We start from the raw sequence: 25,165 nt of genomic DNA on the forward strand, positions 1-25,165 counted from the left end.
ACAGGATCTGCCACAAAAGTCAGGGAATAAATTATAATTATCTGAAAAACAACTATTTGCAAGTGCATACAAGTACTTGTTAGTTACATCCTAACTTTTCAGAAAGTACCAGTACTCATCAAACTCTTCCAAATTCCTCCCTGTTTCTCGAATTACACATATCAGCCAGGTCAACACTGAATCAAGTAACCATGGACATGGTTAAACTTATTTGTATTTTACCCTTGAAGTTGCCCTTTGGCTGAAGAAATACACTGGGATAGGGTCCAGGATCCGTTAGTTCTAGCTTCATATGTGACTAATGTATGACTTTTTATGCTCAGTCTTCATGGCTGAGCTTTTCCTCACCAACCCAGCCGCAGTGCAGCAAGTACTTTTTTGTATATTTATCATGTGCAAGTACACCCTGCAGAGATGTGTCATGGGATTTATGTTACTGCAGCATATATTTACCATTAAAAAAAAGCATTATGGAAATGTATCTTATTGGAACCAGGTTCTCAAGAAAATTACTTTAAAAATACCTTTTGTTTGTCTAGATAATGCTTTCAAGCTACAAACAATGACTCAGCCAAACCTCTAGTTGCAAGCCAGTAATATTTTGAACATTATTTGTAGTCCAAGTGCTTGGCTAAAGCAGGTGAAGGTGGAAAGGCCACACAGCAAGTTCCCAAATAGACAAAAACCTAAGTGAGAAGACATTTAGTACCTGGCAAGACTAGGTCCTCGGTGTGTAACTTGGAAATGGAGGCATTCTGGTTCCCATCCCTCTTCTGCAATAACTAATTACATCACACTGCCCTCTCTGTTGTTTTACGATGCATCTCCTTAAGACCATTGGCTACACTGGTTTCTGGTTTATGCAAGCAGAGGTGCCAGTTTCAGCTGGCTTTCTACCACCTTTGTACCACAGCCAGGTATCTCCCCCCATCAGCAAGCATCAGAGGACTGCATGAGGCAGACATGGATGTGCTACTTGGTCTCCCAGGTCTCTCCCCACTGGGCAGGGGAATTGGCACGTTTAAAATCCAGCATCCTTCAAATCCCAATAGCATTCCTTCTTTCTGAGTAGGAGTCTAAGTTTAGAAAAGGACAAGTATAATCATTTATACTGCTTAAATTAAAAATAGCAGCTCTGCTGTGACAATAGCAGCAGGGGAAATCCCAGTTGGTCCTTTGGAACATTTCAGGCTTCCCGCTTCACTGCCTCAGCTGCAGCATTCCCTTCCCTTACAGAACCCAGCAAGCAGCACTGACACTCTCATCTGAGCAGGCTCTGTGCCAGGGATATTTGGTCTGTTGAATACCCGTGGTACACAGACTCGAGACTTTTGTGACCCTCCTCCACACAGACTTCAGCTTTAAATGGCAAAAATTCTTTGCACTCTTCTCCCTTGAGAAACCCAGATTTACTTTTATGAGGCCATCAATATTAATGTCCATGCGGCATTCCAATTGGCTATTTTCCCCTTCCTCTTACTCTGCCAAACATGAACAATGAAGCAACTTTGTAATCAATGTCTTATTTAAACTGTTTCTTTTTTTCTTTTTCTTCCTTCCCCTCTTTTCCTTTCTCTTTGAGAGGTGTTTGTTTGTTTGTTTCTTGGTTTTTTTGTTGGGTTTTTTTTTTTTGGCTGCTGAACCCAACATTTACTTTTCTTTCTAATGTCTCTCTTGCTTACATGGCCTTCTTCCCTTTGGGCTTGTATCAAGTTCCTCTGCAGCATGCAATCATATTATACAAATGTCCCCATAATACTGAAATTGTCACATACATTCCAGATGTCAGCTCCAAAGTGCTTTGGGTTTAGAGAGAAAGGCAGGGAAGAAGCAGAAAAGATTGAAGTGTCTGGACTTAAAAACTGGGGTTTGGGAAGATGTGCGTTCCCTGTGAAACCTTTCAGAACCACTACAATTACTGGGTGCAACATGCAAGCAGAGTCCATGCAAGCTCTCTGCTGAACAGGATCACCATTCTCTTCTGAAATACAGGTGCTCCACAGGTGAAAATGTGCTTTCCAGAGAAGAGTTTCTAAACTCTCCAAGCACAGTCTGTGTTTCACCAGAGACTGATCAAACTATAGGGCTAGCAAAAGGAATTTGTACCTTTTTTTTATCTTCAGTTTTAACTGCAATCGTTTTTCAGACAACCCCAGTTTTTAAGGAAGTGAGCAGAGAAAGCTGTTTACTGTCCCACTATGCTTTTTAAAGAACCTACAAAATTAAAAAACCATGCTACGTGTTCTTGAGTGCCCATCTAACGCCGATCTAATTACTTTCATGTAAATAAAGATATCAAACTCCAGTTGCTGTGGCTGCCTCAAATCATCAGGAAAGTAAGTGTAGCTGACAGCAAACTTGTGCCAGCAAGCTGGGGAAGGGCCTTGGTCCAAGCTATACTATGAAGGCATGTCTATGTAGTCAGGTGGAGACAGTTGTGGAATAGCTTAGCTCATTTTCTAAGGTGCAAAATGGAAGACACATTCAATCCAAAAGCTGTTTGGACACGCTAATGTGGAACCGTGCCCAAGCTAATAAGTTCTGCTCAGAGGCAGGTTATTCTTTTACATAAGTTGGCTAGTCCCTTGTTTGGTGAGGTATATATGCTACAGCTTGAAATAACACAGTTCAGCCTTTAATATGAACGTTGGTTGCTAGACAAAGTCTGCTCGGAAAGACAAACTTTCATTTTCCTATATATGCTCATCCTTCTGACGATCCCAGGAAAGTCATCAACTAGTATTGGATATATTAAGCTTGCATGGCAAAAGTAAAGCTAAAGTTAGGAGGCTAAACCCCTTAATGGTTTGTTTCCTTTTTTCATATTCACAATGTGTTTTCACTCAGCAGGAATAACGGAAAGGAGACAGAACTACTACCATTCCATTAGACCAAAATTGCCCCTTTTTCCATTGTAAGTACCTAATGCATACATTAATTTTAAGCTATAGTGGTAATATATGTCACAGTACATTTGGGGTTTATCATTTTTTAAGTTAAATATTACAGTTAAATAATTTTCCTTTGAAAATCTCATTATAGTTATTAAATGTATTACTGTAAGACCTTAACCTTATATTAAAATGTTTAATGTCAGCATATCATGATCCTATAAATGTAGAATTTGATAATAATGCACTTCTATTTCCCCTACTACACAGACTCCAATACAATAGATTCATATTTGACAAGGCTTATTGCTTTACTACACCACCACTAAAACCATCTGACCTCTCTGTGTCAGAGGAAAGCCATTTTATATACCATCCTACTCTTGTTTCACTTATCATAACTAAGCTCTTAATTAGCTTGGAGTCTCAGAAATAACTTTCTAATACTTTCTCTTCAATTGTTAAAAATCTGTAAAAATATACAGTAATCCCAAGGACTTAGCTTGAACACAGTCTTGAAGTAAATTACATCTAAAATGGCTTCTGGATGGCACAGAATCTCCTGCACTGATCATGCACACATTTTTCTTAATTAATCTTGCATGTCATTGTGTCTAGCACTTAGTTACCCACAGGAGCTGTTTACTGTGTTAAAGAGCAAATGCTGTGCAGACACATATGTTGAGAAAAGACTCATCCTTGCATTGTAGAAGTTGTTTTCATTGCAGAGTTAGGCTGTAATCTACAGTGCATGATCTCCTCTCATACTGTCTTGAACAAAACATCTGCATAAAGAAGTACACAGATACAGCCCCTTAAAGTTAACTCTGCAGCAAAGACAGCAGGACAGTAGTGCTGAAGAGACTTGAATTCTCCCTGTTTCTAGTGGGACTCCCATCCCATCTAGTGGGACCACTGGAAATTAAGTCATACATCTGGCTTGTACTTTATGATAAGAGAAATTCTGTGGCAGGACCTGTTTCTCTCTGATGTGTACAGAAGGAAGTTGGTCTGTCTGCTGGGTGTTGAAGCTACCTTAGACTACATCTACTTAATTATGAATTGCAAAATCCAGCTGGGACACATCCCACCAAGTAGTAATGGTTCAAGTTTTTGTGAAAAATTCCTTTCGTGCTTTTCCTAGGACATTTGCAAGTTTTGAATGTGATTTGACTATTGTAAAAAAGAGTGGAAAAAACCAACAGTCTCTGAGGAAGACTCCATTCTTAGGTGAACACAGCACACTGCTTTCTCAGGCCTATGGATTTCATTCCCCCCTGACAACACATCCCTACAGCTAGCATCTACCTTTTATAAACAGCAGACCATCACATTTACCTATACTTGACTGAGGGACATTTTAGCTGCTTACCTAATTCTTTTTGCCTCTGTGGGCTTTTTCAAATCTCCATAGAGCAGGAGTTGCTGCTGAGGCAGTGGCTACTGCTCCATGCCAACTAAAAATATAAAAGTACTCCTTTCTCTTGATTTTGAACCTACCATCTGCAAATGGCATTTCAGGCAACGGAGTCCTTACACTGCAATAGAAAGGGAAGAATTCCTCCCTATTAACTTTTTCCATGACACTAATGACTTTACAGCTTCTCTAATAACATATCCCAAAAAGTTATTTCTTATCCAAGTAAAAGGACCCCTACTCTGTTAAGTTTCATCTTTTGTGGAAGCCATACCTTATCCCTGCTCACACATACTGCCATCATTAATATCTTTACTAGGTCTACAGTAGTGTTTTTATAAGCACAACCAGAACAATGCAGAGGTTTCAAATTGTGGGTCAAATTAACAAATCTGGATCTGTAAATTGCATTATGGTTATAATGGCATCCTGCTTTCTGTTTCATTTACAATTTCCTTCTCCTCTATGGGGCTTTGTTTGTTTGCCATTACTGACTATTAATATAAAATTTGCATTCAGTATCTCTCCAAGAATGCAGGCATCTCCTTCTGTAGTTGTTACAACTCTTTTAGAGCTGCAGTTGTATTATAATAATGAGGATTCCCCGTCCCCTCATGGGTATTTCTCTGTACTTAGCATTGAATTTATTCCATCATTTATTGCCAAATTGGTCTGTGTTGAGAGAACATTCTGTGTCTCATCGCATTTGGCTCTTGGTTTTCATCGTCTGCTGATCTTCTGACCTCACAATTTATTTCTTTTCCAAAACATTCAACATGTAAAGTAGCACAGAACTGAGCATAAAATCTTAAAGAACCCCTGTGCATAAACCACTGCCATTATGAAAATAGAATGCTACCCTTTCATTCCCTATTCTGATTTCTGAAATTTTTCTTCCAGTTATATATGCACACCTGAGAAAACACACTTTATCTCATGCTTGCGTTCTTCAGAATGCTTTGGTGAAGGATCTTGCTGAAAGTTTTGGAAATCCATCTACAATTTTTCATCCATATCATCCTCATTCACCTGCATGCTGATTCTTTCAATGCACTGTAATCATTTGTGCCTTATAGTCTCCCTTTGCAAAAGCTTTATCAAATTTCCCTTTTTATGTCATGGTTAGCTGTAAGTCTTCCCATTTTTCATCACAGCTGGTATCAGCTTGCTCCTTGCAGAGTTTGAGCTGACTGGTCTGTAATTCCTGAGGTTCCCTTCAATTTAAAAACTAAAAGAAACATCATATCTGCCACACTCCACTCCTTTGGAACACAGGCCAATCTATGTGTTGAGTTTCATTACAGTTTATAATTTGTCACATATATCAGACTTCCTCTAGAAGTGTTTTGAAAACCTGATCTAATCTAGGTGATTTGTTACCATTGGGTTCTATCTAATCTGAAATTTCTTCTCTGACACTTCAGTTTGAGATGCTTTCTTTGTCTTGGCCCCATAAAAAAGGTTCTGCTGTGGAAACCTGCCCAAGCTTGTCCACAGAGAACATTAATGTGAAAAATTCATTTAGCATTTCTGCTCTGGGCTTATCTTCTTTAAGTGCTCCTTTTATATCCTCAATATTATAGAATGCCTATAAACTGTCTGGCACAATACATGCTTCTGATGTGTTTAGAGAAAGCTTTATTATTCATTCTTATGCTTATCACAAGTTATCCCTCAAAATATTCTTGGCCCACCTTATAAAGGGCTTATATTAAATGTGAAAGGGTTTATGTTCTTTTCTGCTTTCCTCATTTCAACATAATTTCCACTTTCTGAAGACTGACTGTTAATTCTAACAGCCATTTTCACATTTCTGTTTAATCATGCCAGCTTTCTGTGTGCGTGTGGTCCCTGTAAAACCTTTTTGATAAGTAATAAATGTGCTGTTAGACTCTGGGTATAGCATCTTCAAGCAATCAGCATGCCACCTGCAAACTTTTTACTTTTTTGGCTGCTCCTTTTAATTCCTTCTTAATAACCATGATTTGCATATTCCAGTAATACATAATATACTGATAATATATGAGACACATGAATTTTGATAGTCTTCTGGTTCCTAGGCAGATCCTCATAAGATAGGAATTTCTTTTTAATTACAATTTCTAATAACATCTGTGCATTATTAGTTTCTCTCAGAACCCTGCTTTGTTTCTTGGGGAATTTGAACAACTTGTCAATGGAACAAGAATCAATCAGATCTCAGATAAGACAGCACAAAGCAAACCACCCTCCAGCTGGGCTGATTGGTACTGAGTAGGTCAGTAGAACCAGGACTGTTGGGCTCTCACTCCTGCAGTTTTGCTTGCTTGCTCTCAGGGATTGCACAGTTAGCTGCATTTTATTTATTTTGTGAATATGAGGAAAATTATAAAAATATTAGGAGACTCAGTAGTGAAGACAGGTGCAATTTAAAAAGGTTCATTTTGAATGTAGTAATGGTTAAAGCAAATAAATTAAAAGAATGAGAGATCAGAAGTGACTGCAGAGATTTAACTATCACAGAATTGCATAGTAAAGTCTGATAGATTTGCTAAGCAAAATTAAATCATTTCAGTCCATCAACTCTCACATTACATTTGTGCTGAACGAGTCACATCCAGCTTTCAAGACATTATTTATACTCCCCAATAACTTTTAAGAGCAGTAAAATTAATAACTGATGATATAGAAAGAGAAATGTTTAATATAAGAAAGATGTGTGTATAGTAGAAAGGAAAAGACAATTTCGGCAATGCATACGTGCCCAAATGATAATTAATGTTTACCCTACTTGGCAAGGGCGTTAAAAAATGTTCTTTTTCTCTCCTCGAGTGCCATCTGGTGGTACTCTTCAGAAAAAGCTCAGTCTAATAAAGATGATTTTAGTAATACTCATCCTAGGAAGGATTCTAACTTTCATTTATCTCTTACAAGCTTACCATGATTACTTTTTTATAATAATTTGGTTGATCTTTTTGTAGACATATATATATGTTTTAATTCTAGTGTATGCTACATCTTTCTTTACCTATATTTATTTTCAAAATCTCTGATTCCTTTGGCTTCATTTTAGACATATATAATTACTATATTAAATAAAGCAGTTAATTTAGAAGATTATGTGAAACAGTTTTTGCCCCTGGAAGTTCCTAAAAATTTTTTTTTTTCAAATTTTAAATTAAAAAAAATTGCATATTTCAATTTACAGGAAGAAATCCTGTAATTCACATTGTGACTTCCAGAAAAATGCAATTGGCTTTTGAGGGCAAGAGCATGGCTCAAAGTTTCTTTATCCTTCTCGTGAAATCAGGGAAAAAGGTGTTTCTCTTGCATGATGTGGTGGAAAATGTATTATATCTCCAAGAGCAACTTACACCTGCCATTTTCTCTCTGGCTGACTCTCACTCCAGATGTACAGCAGCAATCAAGAAGAGAGCTTGAAGAAGTCTCAGGGGACCTATAAAGTCAACAAAATGGCTTATGACCTCTTTTTTGTTCAATATTTCATGATGTATTAAAAAAACCCAGAGCAGTGAGGTTTTCTATTTGATTTTCCATTTAAAAGACAGATCTTGTAAGAGTGTAAGGTTTATCACATCAGGGAAATGGGAAAAGTGTAATTCAGTTGAGATGTTTTTTCAGCTCAGCTCTTTATTTTGTTACTTTATTTTGGTACCATTAATTCCCATATCTGGAAGAACAAGTTCAATATCCCACTCTTTCTCAACGAGAATAGTGAATACTCTTACCTCAGATTTCTGAGTAATCCAGGTGTGAAAACAAAGCAAAGCAAGCCTGAAATTTATGGTATTCAATGGGAATAATTAGGTAGGTAAGTATCTACAAATAAAATGATACTATTTAAAGCAAAGCTGTGGTTGTTTCAGTGCAAGCCCAAGTGATCAGACTAATCTGATGTTATTTTACCATTCTCACATCTAGTGTCTCTCTTTTATTACCAGTCAAAATGCTGCAGGGTAATTAAGGGTTTATATAGCCTCAGCCTAAACCAACTTCTGTTTCCAATTAAGAATTACCCATGAGGTGAGCTGCCTTGTCCACTCTTTGGTTTAATTTGTTCACTACCATTTCATTCAACAAATACTCTGAATAGGGTGTTCTGCTTCTGTTTCTTGTAATCCTAACACTTCTGTGTTCTTAATCCTATTGTGAGGGCTGCTCCGTGTGTCTTTCTGCCTAATTTAACCACAGTTTATATGGCTGTAAGATAAAGATATTTTATACCTCACTAGTCAAGTGTAAACTATTATGGTAAATCGTGTTATTTTCACAAGTTTGGTAACAAGTGCTAGCTGGCATTATAAGTGTGGAAGTAACACTTTTATTTCCACATTCCTGCTTTCATCATTCACATTTATTTCTTCAGGGGAAGAACGATACTTGATGTCACATTGAGGAGTGTCTCTCTACGATATTTAATTCCTGAGCTGGAAAAAAAATATTGCCTAAATACAAAAGGTCACAATTAAACTCTGCAGTACCAATGTACCACTCCTGATTTCTCTGTTTTATTAAACCTTAACAGCATCTGACCATGACAGAACACTGTCCCGAGGCCACAGAGAACATTTTCTCAAGCACTGTTTAACTCTGTTCTCCTTTGTTTTTCCTCAGTTGTTTTTTGAGCTGCTACAGCAACCAGGAGAGGAGCTGTTGTGCTTGTTCTAATCTCTCACTCACCATAAGGCTATGTTCTAGTTCTGTAACCATTTAGGTGGAAGTTGCATAATTGCTACCCACATTTAGACCTAGCTGTGTTTCCAGGTCAGAGAGGCATCTTTAAGAAAACAAAAATCAAACTACAGATTCTAATTAGGAGGTGAAAGAGCAGAAATGCTATGCAAGGAAAAGGCATTTTGTTTCTATCAGGTTTCTTCCACGTTTGTGACTTGATTTCTTCAGCAAACTCCTTCTGAATCTACCGTAACATGAAAAGGAAAAATTATCAAACTATGGTTTTTATCTTAAACCTGCTTTTCCCCAACATCAATGAGGTTTTTTTCCATTCTCTGTCCGCTACCCTAGGCTCTTTTTTGTTTTGGTTTGGTTTGGTTTGGTTTTTTTGGTTTGGTTTGGTTGTTTTGTTTTGTTTTGTTTTCTACCAGAAACCAAGAGCTGATCATTCTTCAGATGGAGTATTCCCTTACTTTCGGGATGTTCCAGGTTGGTTAACCCCAAAATTCTGCATGTATTTATGAGAATATATGCAAACCAATAAATGGTGCCACTGGGATTTGTTTCAGTGGAAAAATGGAATATACACACTGTAGTCCGAGTAGAGGATACACAGAATGAAGACTGCTGTCTCACAACAGTGTTTTTGTCCTTGAAATCCTCTTTCAAGGTTCAGACTTTGTTATATAAATATAATTTGGAAAAGTATCTCCTTAAATATATTTTTTGGGAAACCATTCATTAAATTAATATCCATTTATTATTACATTTGAAACAGTAAGCTCCATCTTTTCAAAGGCTCCACAGTTCCGCTCTTCTCCAAACACAAAGAGAATGTGATGACTAAAAAGCTAACAGACCGAAGCACAGACAGCGAATGCAGCATATTTGTGGGGTGCTTGGAGACAAATGAGATTTTGGCATAGTGGTGACTCATTTAATTGCACAGCTATCACAAGATAATGTGATAGTATTAACATCAGTAACTATGTGCTGCAATTATTCCTCTCAGAGTGTTATATGCTACCATTTATAACAGCATTCACTGCTCCCAGCTCATAAAACAAATCCTGAAAGTGTTCTCGAAGAGATTACTTTGGAAGTATTCTGAATAAGCTATTAGGTTTTGTGTGTACATGGCACTGTTAGCTGTCTCTTACCCAGCAGTAAGCAGCCCTGGATCTGGCAATAACTCACAAAGGCAGGAGTGGGCAGTTTGGTGCTCAGAGCTGATGAGCTTCTCAGTAAAGGCAGTTCCAGTCCAGCAAATGGGAAGACATTCCCAAACTACAGCACGCACCATTGGTGATGCACAAACACTGCCAGAATGGCAAAATGTCTCCCTCTGTGCATGAAAAGCCAGGAGGGACAAATGAAAACTATTTTTAGGAATATTTTTCAAACTGAACTGAGCAGATCCACTTGACATGGCAAGAAAATGGGGTAAAAGAAATGGGTGTCTACAATGAGCTTGGTTAAATTCTAATTCTCCCCTGCTATTCATGATTTCTGACCCTAATTTTGCCAAGGGTCCACCAAAATAGACATGTAAATAACACGTAGGCAAACAATTTCTCAGCCAGAGAGGTAGGCAAAGTACCCTGGAAGATGATTTATTAGAATAGTGATCATGGCTTGGGGTCAGCCTTATTTTGACAATATGTGTTTTCACATTATTTTTTTAAACTCCGTTCATTTAGCCCTTGAATTATGGCAGGCCTTAAACCAGGTCTTCACCTTTCCAACATGACATCTGAATGGTGATATTACGAATTTAAACAAGCAGTCATATGTAAATCAGAGTTAATAGAGCATCCCCTTTGGTGGTTGGACATGCATTATTCAGCTCCGGGTATCTTCTTTTTCCCCTGCGGGCTGCAGCCATGATTAAAATGTTACTTTAAAATTAATGTCTCCACAGAGACAAAGATGGATTTAATACATAATGGATTCTCTCCCACCATGCTATTAAGCAAAGAAGTTACCTCAGCATGAAGATTTCATTACCTCTCACCAAAGACTTTAGATACTCCACTACAGCCTCCGAGATTCCACCAGGCCAAAGTGGCTTAAAGCAGAGGACCTCTTTAAAAAACATTTTGGTTTTTGTAAATACAAAGCTATAAGATATTCTGTGCAGATAGCTGTCGTTTTATATGCATGTCAATTTTTTTTTTTTTTTCAAGCAAACTTTAATATTTCTATATAAATGGCCTGGCATCGTGTAAAGCCTGTAAGACCATTATACATGGTGCAGTTGCACATCCATTTTCAGCTGCATATTTTGTTGAGAAGGTCACTGTGGTTCACTGGGCATAGAGTCAGACTCCCTTTTAGAACACCAGATGATTCAAAGGCTTTGCGGTCATCACCACACAGTATTTGGAAAAAGCAGAATATTGGACCAGATGGCTTCAGATCAGAATTTCTGTATCTTCTGCTCAAATACTAAAGCAAGTTCCAGCAGTGCTCCCCACGGACACTGCCTGGAGAGATGTTCCAAATAGACCATGATACAATTAACTAAGATCCAAGCAGTGGGAATCTGAGGTTTAACAGGAATAACATCTCCGTATATATACTCAGTCTTTCAGGTTTATGCATAGCTATTTTCCTAGTCAAACCAAGGGAAGAGGAAGTCCATGTTCCTGCTCCTTCCATACATCCCAGAGCTTAGCTGCCCTTATATGCTACTAGAAAACAGCAAAGAGAGCACCCTCTGTGACTTAGAAATTACCTATCCCAGATGGCAAGCACTTACCATCTTTCATCTCCAAAGACGATCATGCCTGCCCTAACACTTGAATTTTCTCTTAACAGACACTGATTTTTCCTAAGTATAAGTAATTAAGTATAAGGCCCTTCTCTTCAAATGTCATAACTTCAAACAAGCCTACATAAGAGCAAAAAAATGCAAGCATGACTCTCTGCTTAGATTAAATTCCTTGAAATCCAGGCTGCTGCCTGACTCTTGCAGTAGTTGTTCCAGATTGCTGCAGTGCAATCATAGCAAATTCACACTGTCTGCACTTTTGACAGAAAAATATAACATGGCTGATTACTTAAGAACACATTTTTTGTGTCATCATCACACAGAAATTCCCTAGGACTAATCTTAAAAAACTCTACTCCATGTCAAAATTGCTGGAGTCTGTAGAGCTCATACATAGGCTATAAAAAGTATACAAAACCAAAGCAGTAAAAAAATAACCTGCCTGCATTTATCTTCACATCCTGGAACATGAAAACTTGGAAGAAAAATCTTGAACAGTTATGGGAGAAGTTCTTACTGTGAGCTTAGAGCAGATGGGATCAAATTATGTTATTGTATTTTTCCTGATCAGAAAGCTATGTAAGAAAAATTATCAGCCTCACAAATACAAAGCTAAACAATAAGATTTTGCAACAGCAATTAATTTGGTCAAGTAAAGACTGTGAATACAGCTGTGCTTGTTTTCATCTTTGCTCTATATTAAATATGGTACTTTTCTTCTTATATTTGAAGTTAAAAGGCTGTGAGTGAAGCCAAGATAATACCTGAGACCATATTTTTAAAATACTGAACATGCTTTATCTAAGTTTTCTTTCTGTTGGCTTCTGCCAGTACTCTGGTGAGCAAATGTACAGGCAAAAAACAGGGGAACATTCTGACTTCAGAACAAGGTAAAATTTGCACTTCTGCCTCAGTTCAGACAAAAAATAAAACCACATGAATGATGTTGCCAATAAAAATAAGCAAATTTGACTTCAAATACATAAAAGTTGCAGTGATATGCAGATAGGGAAGCAACAAGAGTACCAATGCTCTATTGTGGTCTACAATCACTGACTTATATACAGTGAATGTGTACAGGGCTGAAGACAGGAGAAATTTTCAGCACTGTAGAGTCTGCACAGAAAATGTGTAAGTCAAAAAAATTAAGCTACTGATGAAACACAGTTCAATCATTTACCCAGAGATCTATTGCAAGTGATGTTGCAGAGGCTCATGAGCAGTCCAGAAGTAGATCCACACATAAACAAGAGACCCAGATTAGTGTAGCCCCCATGCAATTAGCAAACAGTATGCATGACAGGACTGAAAGATGAGCATTACTTGAGATGAGAACAAATGGCATGTGGGACACCATGGGGCAGCTGTGGGGAAGTAAATCCAGGGCAGACTGTGGGAACTAGCAGTGGAAAATGGAAGAAACATAAAGGTGTGATCTATAGGGTTTACAGAGCTCTCTGGGGAACTCTAGTGACTATACATAGATATTTAAGTATAAATACATGATTTGCTGACTTTGATCAGCCGTAAAACAAGAGTATGTTTAGAAATAAGGTAGTATTTTTATTATAACTTTCTGACTCACACATTCTCTACCATGGCTGGAGAGAAAACAGATCAATAACCTTAAGTACTAATTTCCAGAGCTCCAACAACATGGCCCTTTCAGAGCAGTAAAACATGCAACCAGGACTCTTGCACATTTACTAGAAGCCATTTGCACTAGTTTGATGCCTTATATAAGCCATAAGTTCTGCTTCCACCTGCAAAAAAAGGAACTCTGCACTTTGGAGGTAATATGATTGACCAGCAATACCCCAATTCTCATCACATTTTGTTTTGCTGTAAGAAAGGATAAATCAAACATATTAATTTGAAAGTATATGAAAGACAAAATCTTCCATGTTCCAAAGTTACTAACACCACCACCAGCCCAGCTGGATTCCTTGTCCTAGAGGAAGATCAGAATTAGGATGAATTAGATCCCTTCCATAAAATTATGCCCCTTCTGCTTGTTGGAGAAAGTGGGAGAAAAACTGCTAGTGCTGAGGCCAATTTGTTGTTTATGTCACTCATTTGCATGCTTAATAAATGTAAATTACCAGCAGCTACTGAAGTTTTAGACAATGACAACAGTTATGCTCTAGTTTTTTCCTAAGCTCAAACAAAAACAGGGCCACTTTAAAATTTCCCTGTATTACTGGTAGCAATTTCCAGGGTTTATTAATTTATTCTACTTTTGGAATTAGAAGCTAGCCAATAAGTACTTAAATAGGGAGGGGAAAAAAGATTATAATGAGGCACAGGACGGGGCAGATGAGAATTACCAACAGGAAACAGTTCCATAGAGCAGAACAACTAATACCCAGGGTAGTTTTGGGCACGTCCTGGAAAACAATACTGCACTGTGTAAAGAAACTGTTTCTGTGGTGTCAGCTTTTTGAATTTTTTCTGAAGGCAATATGACGTGAAAGAATTTCATAGTGCTGAAAATCCCAGACATAGACCCGATAATGGAAGCCCGTGAGAGGGCTTTGCTAAACAAACTCAGTGTGAGGGCTGCTAGAAGGAAGCCTGCCATGATTAGACTTCTGGATAATCAGGCAAACAGCCCGCATTGTAACAAGCACTGTTTATGGGGCCGAAGCAAACACAGACAAGTTTGATTCACATGCCTCAGTAAGCGCAAAAACACTTGTAACGAGGAGCCGTGCAAAAGGAGCAATTAGGGCTATGGAAACAGCCTCTGCCCTGCCGAGATGAGAGGCTCGGTGAGAGGCAGGAAGGGCTCAGCCAGGCTGGGATGCCCCAGAGGGATGGGCTCTCAGCTTCCAGACAGGCGACAATGGCAAAACCAGCCCCGTGGCTGGGGCTGAGTTCCCCAAACAGCTGCATCAGCGAAGCAGTGCCAAAAAAACGTCTGAGCAGAGTTACAGGAAGATCAAGGGAAAGCAAGCCCGACAAAAAAGCAGCTCTAAACATAGAAGAATTTCTACAACTGTTGCAAAAGGTATAATTTTGTTAACCAGCACTTTGTTGGCTTTATTGCTACACTCTAATATAAACAACCCCAGCTGCAGCAGCTGAGGCACAGGTTCCTGCTTGCAATAAACGCGAATGCAGAGCATTACATGTATCTGAAAGTATGTGTGCCATGTTGATCCCCTCACAGATATATTTACTCTACAAAAAGGCAGTGATCCACTAAAGCACTTCACAGACTCTTCTGTGTTACCTTTTTTAAAAACAAAATTCTCACGAGTACAGCTTCCTAAGGGGGTTGTTTTATGGACAACCACCTACACGAGGCTGACAGCCATCGGCTGACAAGGCTGCAGCCGTGAAGGTGTTATCAAAGTACAGCTGCCAAAACTTCTCCCATCTCCTGGGGATATTCTCAGTGGCTGGGTTTCTCCAAAGCCCTCCAGGATTTTGATGACATGATTTGGGCATTCTCCAAGGCAGAGACTCACCCTGCTCCCAGTACAGTTCCCCAGGGCTTTGTGCTGTCCTGTGATGGAGCACATGTGGGGTGAGGAGTGCCCAGCTGTCAGAGCTGACACCTTTCCTACCCAGAAATGCACCCTACTCCCACATTCAGCTAAAGGTCACCCTTTAACCACTACTGTTTCAACAAAGTGCTACTTCCATGGCAGACCACAGCAAAAAGTTCCTTTTCTAGGCCATGGTCTTCATGGGCTGCATATGATGTATGATCCTCTTTTAGCATCAACTTCTTTTGATCATCTGCTCTCTTGCCATTTAACAGAACAAAGTATAGCAATGGGTTGTATTAAATACACTAGAAAAAGGTTTAAGCAAAACTAAATACATTGTCCAGAAATGCATGTAGTTGTTAGTCTTCACCTTATCCACACTATAGCAATGCTGACCTGGTGCAGAGTGTCAGCTTTTTTTAGTACCACTTCCTTCTTTTCCTGAAGCCCCAGGGGTCTTGACACCTTCAGATCACTTAGCAGCTTGTGTTTGACCTCTTTACTCTTTCTGTCTTGGTGTCTTGTGTGAATTTGGCTGCACTAGAAATCACACAAAACAGGATGATACGAACAGAGAGATACGGAGCAGAGAGACACCTGCTCTTTGTTCCTTACTTCAGCACCACTACGTCTAAAACAACTTGGAAACACAAAATGAACGCAGGTTACAGTTAGATGGAAGAATCATAATTACTGTCTTTGCTTCATCTGTGTGAAGGCAGCAGTGCCACAGATATCATGAAGGTGCTCCCCCGAGCACCAGGCAATCTGCTGCTCTACTGAAAGGGATTCCTACATGTCAGAAGCTGCCAACCTTATTTCCATGAACTTGTGTGGCCTAACCATACTTGTTTGCCATTTAGATATGCTACTGAAATTAAATAATTGTTCATAAAATGCAATTAAATATCCTAAGCACATCCAAATCAAATAAAATTGGTTTGCAATATATCCACTTTCATTTTGTGTTATTTTCCATGTTTCTGTATTAGATTTCTGTGCTAGTCAAGAGATGTCTTTCTTGAAAATCATTGCATGTTGACTCCTGCTTCTTCTGTGTATAATTACACAAGAATTTGAAAATAAGTTTACAAATCCCCTTTTGAGTCCCCAAGTTTATTTTTTCCAACTTTATTATTTAATTCAAGAAAAAAAAAAAACCCTACCTGAAAACTTTGCAATTTTAAGGGTTCAAAAATGTTTTGAGAATGTATTTATGTGTTTAAACTTTTAAAATACAGTTATTCACTACAAGACCATTAGGAACTGTCAAGCAAAAAGCAGAATGTTTAGCTAAAGTCTCTGAAGAGTTCTCCAAGGACATAACATTTTTCTTTCACAGTAAGTATCATTTAAAATATTAAAAATTCAGTTCCTCATAGTTTATTTCTTGTAACCTGTGTAAAATTAGTGCTAATTTCAAAAAATTACATTGCCAGAAGATGGCACTTGCTATACATATTTGATGCTGCTGAAACAAGGAAGATGTGCAGGCTGCTCTAGAACACAGTGGACACATAATTGATTTCACCCAGTTTGTTTTCCAGGGTTTAGAGACTGGCGGATATATTCACTATATAATGACACTCAGTGACTGAATAAAAGCAGAATTTATCCTCAGTCTGAGATGCAGTCACAAGAAAAACAGTTTGTTGCACAGTAAGTGCATATTACAGAACTATGATTTCCTCTGACCCATGGGTTTATGTCTGCAGCCTCTTTCCCACAAATTGAAACTGTATATTTGATTTCAAGACAAAAAACTTCCACAGGAATATCGTGCCTACTTAAATTAAGGAGGTGTTTTATATAAGACTGAAACTTTGAATTCGTAAATAGTAGGATTTTTCCTCTTCCTCTTTTGTTCTCTTTTTACTCACTGTATAAGAGAGAAATCTCTAGTGTTCTCCTCTATAGCATTTTTGAGCATTTTTGTTTCGTAGCAATTAGAGTGACAAAAGGAGATGAAAAAAATGAAAGAATTAAAAATTTAAGAAACCTGGGCACAATTTGTTTTATTTGTCTCAGCCAGAAAGGAAGAAGCAGAGGATTATCTAGAATGGATACCTGTTTGTACCTGTTGGTACCTGGCACCCATAGATCAGATACAATTATCCTTACACTGACATTTGTGAAAACTTTTTCATTTTGGTATCCATTTTTAAAATAATGTTTAGGATATCCTTAAGCTTTGGAATTTAAGCTTTCAGTGTAAGTTAGGGGGAATTGCCTGTGTCTGAAGAACTCTGAGTTAGCACTGGAGCAGAGGTTCCAGGATGTCAATATCTGTGGAATTTGAAGTGAAGCCACAGGAGTCAACAGTGCCCCTGGTTTGTCTGCATATGTCATAGAATCATAGAATCATAGAATAGGCTGGGTTGGAAGGGACCTCAGAGATCATCGAGTCCAACCCTTGATCAACTACCGCCACAGTCACTAGACCATGGCACTGAGTGCCATATCGAGTCGCTTTTTAAATGTCTCCAGGGACGAAGAGTCCACCTCCTCCCCAGGCAGCCCGTTCCAATGTCTGATCACCCTTTCCGTGAAAAAATTCTTTCTAATATCCAATCTGAACCTCCCCCGGCACAATTTAAGACCATGCCCTCTTGTCTTGCTGAGAGTTGCCTGGGAAAAGAGCCCAACCCCCGCCTGGCTCCATCTTCCTTTCAGGGAGTTGTAGAGAGCAATGAGGTCTCCCCTGAGCTTCCTCTTCTTCAGGCTGAACAGCCCCAGCTCCCTCAGCCTCTCCTCATAGGATCTGTGTTCGAGTCCCTTCACCAGCTTGGTTGCCCTCCTTTGGACCTGTTCGAGGACCTCAATCTCCTTCTTGAACTGAGGGGCCCAGAACTAAACACAGTACTCAAGGTGTGGCCTTACCAGGGCTGAGTATAGGGGCAGAATCACCTCCTTGGACCTGCTGGTGACGCTGTTTCTGATACAGGCCAGGATGCCATTGGCCTTCTTGGCCACCTGGGCACACTGCTGGCTCATGTTCAGCTTTCTGTCAATCCAGACTCCCAGGTCCCTTTCTGCCTGGCTGCTCTCCAACCACTCTGTCCCCAGCCTGTAGCGCTGCATGGGGTTGTTGTGGCCAAAGTGAAGGACCCGGCATGTATGCTGGTAAGAGCTTTCAGTAAAAGAGAGGGACATGGACAGGTCAGGAGGCTTTGGAAAATATGATTCTTGCTCCATGCTGCCAGGAGGAAAAAGGACCTATATGCAAATTCTTTGGGAATATCTTGGGATTTGTGAGGTTTTTCTTGCAAAGGTTCAAATGCTTGAATGAGTAAGACTGGTATGTACTTTCTGGAGAGCAGACACTGTCCACCTGTTATATTTCCTAGCAATCCTTCCTAAATACAAGTGTTTCATGAACTACTATATTGGGAATAAAGATAAAGTACTGCTGGGAACAACAAAGACTTTTAGGGAGGGCATGATTTAAGTGATATGCTAAGATAAATCTGGAAGGCCCTGTTAAACTGAAGGCTTCAGGATACAGGCAAAGGAAATCCTCTTTGTCAGCTGCAAATTCTTTAAAATGAAGGAAGGCAGAAGAAATGCTTATGTACTGTATGTTGTAATCAGTACACAACAATTACTGTTGTAATCAGTAACTGAATCTCCCTGCTTCCAAAGTGTTTTTCTCCCAACTCTGGAGGCTAGACATGAATCTGAAATCTCTATACATTCTTGATTTCTGTCTACACTCTAAGACTTGATGTGACCTCTTAGATTTGTTGGCTTTTTACACTACTCTTTCAAAAGTTTTTAAACAGTCAGAATTCATATGTTGTGTTATTGTCATTCAAATAACAATTAATTCCTTTTAGTGCACTATTTCTGTATGCTGGCATTTTCTCACCATTTTAGGACGGTGACTTCAATTGAAAAAACCTCAGGCTCTTTTCAATGCAAGTAAAATCTATCAATTAACAGTCAAAAGAGTTTTCTTTAAAACCCATGTAGATTATAAGGCTAAATCATTTAAATTAGTAGATAAGGCCATCCTCCTAGGGGGAAAACAACAAGGCAAACATTGATGCTCTGAGCAGCACAGAAACATAGGAAAACTTTGGAGATTTAATTTTTATAATAACCTGAAAATAAACCAGCTGAAAATGTCAAATGGTGAACATACTTCTGAAAGTGTCAAACCATTTTTAATCACCTAACTAAAACATGCAATAGGCTTAGATACAGGATGAGAACAGTGCAGAACATTAAGTAGTACAGTTTAACACCCTGTCAGAAAGGTCTCACATTTAATTCCTACCTGACACTGCCCGAGATCACACAGCCAATTAGCAATAAGACCAGAAAACCAGTTCAGATATTTTGATTTCCTGTCCCCCAGGCTATTTGTAAAATCATGGTTACATCTCAGACTAATGGTATTTTGTGTTTGCATCTTCTATTTACATGCCTTCAAGCATCTTTTTACAGTACGTGTAGCTAGTCCCCTGCTTGTTACTTCCATTTGCCCATGGGGAAAACGAAAAGATTTGTTTCAAGCAATGTAACTGCTCAAGAACACTGAATCCCAGTTTACAGTCAACTACCTGGTGCAGGTTCAATGATCATGGATATAGGTAGGAATCTTGGCACATACAGCGATCTTTTATAAGGGCAATTAGTGTAAAAATTGGAGCAAATTTATCTACCTTTTCTTTTTTTTTTTTAGGTAGCTAAAAAGATGTGAATGCAGGTACTCTTTCTTTGGGTTAGAGGCTTGATCTCATTAAGAAAAGCAGTTTCTTATCACTGATGTAAAGAAATATTTAATTAGCCGCTGAATTTTGAGTGCTAATCAGGATACTTATGTGTTAATAGATTATTAAAATTATAACTACATCTTTATTGTCACTGTAACTGAGGGTTTCATTCTGCACCAAACAGACACACAATTTGCATATTCACAAAACTCAGTGGGTGCTGTTTTAAAAGTCAACCCAATTTAGTAAACATAACAAAAACTACCTTATTAAATACAAATTAAAGCCGAAGAGACATGAACTAAAATGTCACTCTGTGTAATGTTCTTGGGTTACTGCATCAAGGATCTTTTTTCAAAACAAGTCCACAAGAAAGACTTGTAGACAACAATCCCAGCATGTGATTGGGAAATGTGAGCACCAGAGTGATAATCAGTTTGTCACTTATTAGTAATGCTCTGTGGAGTAGCTCACTTACATCTATAACAACCCAAATTTGCTTCTTGGAGACACTGGTGCAACTAGATCCACATTTAAGGAAATCCCTATAGAAATGTCATATTTTTAAATAAAGTAAATCTGAACATACATGGGATATTACAGTTTATTAATTGATAAGAGGGAAGGTCCTCTCATGGATTAATGTTTAATTAAGCATTAATATCTAAAAAATACCAGGAATAAATTTCAGTTGTCCAGTGGAAGAAGTTTACATGTAAGAGTTTCCTAAGGATCTGTACTACTAATAACTTATTTGAGAAACGTTGTAAATCTGGAATGAATAAAGCTGCAGGTGATATGACATTACTTAAAGCACTTGAACCTAAAGCTGACCATTAATGTTACAGAAAAAGTTTCACAGTTCTGAGTGACTGGACAACAAAACTGAAGGTGAAGCATAACTGTTTTAAGATGAGAACTAGAAGGTGTGGAATTAAATTATCAGATAACAAACAAAAAGTAAGTGAAGTACTTTTTCACAAAGGATGTAAGTAAAATATGGAAGTCTATGCTAGAATAAAATATGGACAGCAAAAAAAAAATTAAAAAATGAAGGTATCAAAAAGAGGTTTGCTAAATTCATGGAGGGTAAACACTGTAGTGGACAGCAGATGTCATGGTCCAACACAATCCCAAATTATGCCTGCTGGTGGGAAAGAGCAGAATTTTTTGTAAAATGCTAGATTAAAAATTATACTGGATTATCCTCAGATACAGACACACAGCAGCTACCTCCACATTGCTGAAGGCATCTGAGCCAGGCACAATACTTACCATGTAACTGGGACAAACCCTTCACAAAATGCCATGATGGACATGTCAAGATGCATGTGATTAGCAGTGCTTCTAAAAAAAACAAAAGGCAAAGAACAACCACATGTCTCCTATGCCCCTAAATGCCCATATTCTTACTACAGCTTGCAGATCAACTGAAGGTGGATACTCTAGAATACAGCATTGTAGTTCTAGAGGGTGCAGAAACACATTCTATTTAACACCTCTAGGTTAGAGACCAAGCTGCACAGGAGCTAGGACAGATTAGCTCACATCAGGCTCCTAAATCCTAGGAGCCTAAAAATAATCTTCTGCTTTTTTGCTTTTCATGGACACATAAAACACACATTGGTTTTTACTTATTCACTAGCACTTGGGTAGGATTTTATGCTAAGAGTTTTCCTACTTTCTAACCCAGCCTCTGTCTGGTTTGAATCACAGGGGCCTTCTTCTTTCTCTCAATTCCTGTTTTTGAGGCCTCCACTATTGCTTTCATCCTCAGATGCACTGCAGAAGGGTGGGTTGCAGTATACTGTTAGTTATAGAGAGCAATGTATGGAGCAGTATCTTCAGCAGAAGTGTCCCATGAATTTGTTCCCAGAAAGGAGCTTTTTGCTTGTCCTGAGACCCTGAGCTGGAGCCTCTGCTTCTCACATGGCTGCTGGGATGCCAGGCTGTCCTCTGAGCCATCACACTGGCCTGTAGGGCAGCTTTTAAAGCAAGAGCATTGCACAAGCTTGGGATGTGTCACAATAAGAAAGCTATAATTTTCATATTGTATCTCCTTGCCAATTGTAAATCAGTCATTTTAAGGATGCTTTCCATTTTTGCTTCCCTTCAGGCATCTCTTATTTCTCTCTGGAAAAAGAAAAGATGTAGTTTATAGCTAACTGCAGGACTGAAATGACATATATAATAGCAACAGCAGGCAACAAATGTGTCCCTAAAGTGACAATATGGTGCCTTTTGTTTTGTTTTAAGAATTCAGAGTGATAGGCAATTTGTCTTTTTGAGCTGCTGTTTGAATAGTTACAGGGAATTTAGAAGACAATGCTATGCATGCTCAGTAATGATGACTGCATAGTCTGACCTAGGCCCTTTGAAAATTGAATGATAGGAAAAGACAAACAGGACAGAATACTGATTATTATGCATAGAGTTATTAGCACTGGAGGTTAATAATAGGGTGGGGTTTAAATTTTCTTTCAGTCTTCTTTTACTTTCACTTAAAAAAGACAAAAAAAGCCCATTCTGATCACCAGGTATTTTTACACAAAACTAAACTCTGCCACATTTTTGGGGAACAATACAGCCTTCATGGAATGCTTTTGCTATTAGAAAAAGGGATTTATATCATGCCTAAATATAATGGCTTACACATATGAGAAAATCAAACTCCCCCATGTAGCTATTTAAAGAATAGATATTACCATTCTATCCACATGAGTAATCCAGCTCACCCCCCTTTTCAGGGCTGCTAAGGACAGAATCAGTACATGGCCATGTCCTAGACCCCAGATACCAACAGGTACAGCACAGTCTCCTCACCACAGGCAGGGTAAACCTCATTCCAGGCACAGGGATGCAGCAAGGCAGGAAAAATACAGAAACCACAACATGTTTGGTGCTCCCCAGATCTCTTTTCCTTTCTCTCTGACTGACCTTTGAGAGCACCTCAGAGGGGCAGGCACATGGAAAAGGAAAGGGATAGGGGATGAAACAGCTGAGTACCTGCAGCACTCCCTGGCTTCAGCTGCAGTTATATGAGCTCACGTTTCCAAAACCACTGTGCCAGGAAAACTGATGCCATGGCACAGGTCTCAGTGCCGGCTGATCTGAAGAAGGGATCTCTGCCTGAATACCTTCTTGGTAAGAATTTAAGGGGGAGGAGCACCAGGCACCCTGTGGAGAAACCGTGGCATGGGGATAGGCCTAGAGATACTCTGAGCTCTTAGCTAAGAGCCATTCATCCACATCTTTGTGGTTCTAGCTCATTACTCACTTGGCATCCTCTCTACATCTTTCTTCACTTCTCTCAATGACTTCAATTTCACTTTTTTCTCTGTCTCACATGCTTTCTCTTTCTCTCTCTCTCTCTTTTTCTTTTTTTTTCTTTTTTTTTTCCCCAACTGGTATAATGTCTCCTTTCATCTCCCTTTACTTATTGAAGGGAAAACCTGGGGTAATCATGCTGGTATATTATTAGGTATCTTTAAACATCCATCCTAACTTCAGCGGTGTCATGAGTGACATTTTGTCAAAATTATTTAGTAAGCTGATTTGTTTCTATTTGTAAATGTGTTCTTAAGGGGACAAATCTCATTAACCAAAATGCAAAAATTAAAATTAAAGCAATAAAATAAATATGAAAACCTCATTAAAATTAATCCCTGTATACAACATTTTCCAATATAAGAGCACTTCAATATTTGTCATTATTCCAGGCTCTACATGTTTTCCCAAACTAAAATACACTCAGATGTGGCTGAAGTTAAGACTATATACCAGTATTTTAGATTAAGATGATTTAGGTACATTACATGCTATCCTTGTTCTGAATGTCCTAAATGACTGAAATCCAGGTTAAGCAATACAATCCACATATTTTAAGAATGAGGATGACTGAATAGGATATTTAAATAAGCTTATTTCTGTCCTCCTTTGCTGGCACAAAGCCATTAAGTATCTGCCATCAAAATACTTCCATATGCATCCCTAAATTAGATCAAACTGACTCTGACAAGCAGCTTACACTCTAGTTCTTTATAATTATTCTGTCCATATTAAAGCCAGGGTTTATCACCTGAATTTTCCTATGACTGCACACCAGTGTGGGCAGCTGAAAAACCACCAGGTGAAAAACCATCACAGATGGGTTTCTCTGTCACTGATCTCCGTTCTTTTAAGATAGGTGGGGCAAGGGGGGGGCTCACACTGTCACAGGGCCTCTGGCAACAAGGCAGCAGGGGACTAAGTCTCTTCAGCAGAGGCCAAAGAGGAGGAACTCCTCTTGTGGTTGCCATGACAATCAGGCAGCCAGAGCCATGCCCACACCAGCATCTCACCATGACCCCACACTCGCTGCCTTCCACTTGCCCCTCATTCAGTGGTGCATGGCTTGCTTAAGGTGCTACTGCCAGGAATCAGTCTCCCCTGCATCTGCAGTCTCTTTCACCAAGAATTTTATGGCCTCATATTTGCAGACTTTGTCACATCCATGAACCCCCACTAGGAGCCACACAGACATACACCATTGCCCAATTTCTCACACCTGCCTCCAGCCCAGTGTGATCAGCAGGTATACACCCTGCACCTCAGCAGGATTCAAAATCATAATAAGAAATTTAAACCTGGTGTGGCTCTGGTATCTCAATTCAAATTACACAAGCAGTGTACCATGATATGCAACATATTCAGTGTTCTGGAATAGGGTTCAAATATTTCTACTATCCACCTGCAAATGCAGAAGTCTTGGCTACAACTGAAAGCAAGCTTTTTTACTTAAAACTACTTCAGTAGATGCCATGACTATCCCTCCTTTCACACAAGCTTCCTCACAGATTCAGGGAAATGATAGTGATGTTCTGGCAGAACTGTATTGATAATGTACTAATCTTTTGCTGTAATTTCACTTGAGTGTGTAAACTGTTTCTATTGATCTTTGTGAGACAAATAAATGACTTCAAAACATGGTAGCATTGGAATTCTCGGAATTGTTCCTATTTCTATATAAATATACCAGTGGGACATTTGCTTAGTATGTAGAATATTCACTACCTCTTGCATAAGAAATCACAAAGATATTAATGTAAAACTACCGCTGTGTCTCTTAGTGCATTATCATCATATTATGAAGCTTTCAATAGATGATCTTTCTCATGTTCTCAGACAACCTTGACCTTCAGTTTTTAGTGAGGTGA

Source organism: Calypte anna, chromosome 2 (genome assembly GCF_003957555.1).
Source record: "Calypte anna isolate BGI_N300 chromosome 2, bCalAnn1_v1.p, whole genome shotgun sequence".
NCBI lineage: Eukaryota > Metazoa > Chordata > Aves > Apodiformes > Trochilidae > Calypte > Calypte anna.